This window comes from Gekko japonicus, unplaced genomic scaffold, assembly GCF_001447785.1.
Source record: "Gekko japonicus isolate JY-2015 unplaced genomic scaffold, Gekko_japonicus_V1.1 scaffold3209, whole genome shotgun sequence".
NCBI lineage: Eukaryota > Metazoa > Chordata > Lepidosauria > Squamata > Gekkonidae > Gekko > Gekko japonicus.
This window is the reverse complement of record NW_015172643.1, coordinates 1-2346: the sequence shown is the minus strand read 5'-3', so window position 1 is coordinate 2346 and position 2346 is coordinate 1.

Below are 2346 nucleotides of genomic sequence, written 5' to 3'. Positions count from 1 at the left end.
TTAGTTTGCCCCGGGGCAAACAGCCATGCCCCCCCCCCCCGCATTTTCCTGCTCGTGTGACCACGGCCTATAATGAAAAGCAAAGTATAATAACATAACAAAATAAGCTTAGATCCTACCAGCTTTTCTGCTGTTGAAAGAGAGAGGAGGGGGACACTTTTTGTTGGAATAGTTAATGCCTGTGTATGCATATACATATGCCAATAAAGGCTTGTCAAAGTCAAGTCAATGCCTGGTGAATAAAGAAGAAGAGAAGAAGACCCTGCAGGGTGCAGCAAGAAGACAGGATAGTAAGGTCAGCACTAGGGATGGGCACAAACCGAGAAACGAACTGCAGTTTGAGCATGAACCAGGCTGATACATGGTTCATTTTGAACTGATTGGTTTGGCTGTGTCATTCCCAAATAAAAAAATGAATTGTCTTTGTTCCATGGAGGTTCATTTCATTCATTACAGCTGTTCATTCTCCAGACAGCCTGGCACTAATTCAATCAATTCCTAGGCAACACTGGGGGTGGACTTGTGGAGAGCTCTAGAAACACCCATAGCAGTTGTCCATAGCTTGATTGGCAGTTCTGGGAGCCAACCACAGAGCTCCCATTCTGTTATAGTCAAAATTCCCTTCATTAGATAGGACCAAATATATAGAAATTGCAGGTATAACAGTTTTATCTGATTTAGTAGGCTAAGATTTTATGTCTGTGTATTGTGCTCTCCTTTGCTCTTTGGATCTTTTATTGCCTGCTTGGCCATATATATATTGGATTTGGGATATATATATAAAATTGAAGCAGACTAGCAGCGAATGTTTTTAGAAGCATTTTTTAATGACTACACGGGAGCACCTGCTTTGCGGAGCTATAACTCAGACATCCCAAATCCAATTTTTGCCAAACTTGGAGGGTGGGTGGAGGAGAGCCTGCTGAAGTTTCCCTGTAAGGTTGGCATCTCTAACTCATGAGGGGACTGTTCTACCACACTCAAGAACCAAACACACACTGAACTGGTTCAGGAAATGGGAGAAGTTCATGGAAGTTCATTGTTCATGTAATCAAATGAACCACCATTTTCCCAGTTCATGCCCCTCCCTAGTCAACACCTTCTCTCCTTTTAAGTGTCATTCCTTGTCTGTCTCCAGATTGCTACTCTTAGGGCAATATCCTCAGAAGTTCCACAGGTAGTCTGACTTTCTCTTTCAGCTAGTGACGTGGTTAAGAAAATGTCTCTCCTATGTTAGTTCCTAAGTAAACTTTCATATATGCCTTTGCTGTGTTAATTACTCTGCTAATAGTTTTGACTGCCCCCAGAACTGTGAATGGGGTTCATGGAAGTCATATGGGGTGGGGGAAGTACACAAGATGTTGGTTTCAGTGAAGAGGAAACCTAGGCAAGATCAACGAGATGAACTCAAAGGTTTGAGCCCAAAGGAATAACCTTGGAGCAATGCATTCATCACTAATATAGATTGTCAGACTAAGCATTAAGATATCTTTTTTAATATTCAAGTGAACACAGGTTTTGAAGAGATCCCAAATCTGGAGCTCTGATGCTGCCACTCTGTAGCACCAAGTAACACATGAAGACAGATTTTAGGATCTTTGGGATAGGGAGGATACATTTCCTTCTACAGCCTTTGCAGAATTTAAGGAACTTTTAGACAGAGGGTGGGTATCCAGACAGCTATCCTACTCAGTCTCACCCAATTCTCCTCTTTAGTGTGGCCCTCATTGCACACTGCTTATTGCACCCACCAATCCCCCAGAAGAGCCATACATCCTCTTTATTTTATTGTATTTCTTATTTGGAATACTAGATTAGAATAGTAGATTGTAAGGTAACGTAGTGAATAGTAGAATGCGATGTAATTTGAAATGGTAGATTGGAATGTATTTCTCTGGTCTGGGGACAGGGGTGATAACTCTACACAGCCAATCACCCCACTTTAAAGAAGAAGAAGAAGAAGAAGAAGGGGAGGAGGAGGAGGAGGAGGAGGAGCAGCAGATTGGATTTATACCCTGCCCTTCACTACCCAAAGGTGTCTCAGAGTGGCTTACAAACTCCTTTCCCATCTCCTCCCCACAACAGACACCCTGTGGCAAGTGGTGAATGGCGAGTGGCAAAAATGGCGACTGGGGGCAACATATATGGTGGACCGGATGTCGGAGGAAGGCAGAGCCAGGAGACGCAGGGGACGTGGAAGGCGCAGGTGTGGCGGAGCCTAAGCGGACTGAGCCAGAGCCACGCCGGAGCATACCTCATGCCAGAGGGGCCCGCTGATCTGCCACCGGAAGACCATGAGAAGTAGGAGAGAGTAAGGGCCGGAAGCCAAGAAGCCGAGCCGACAAG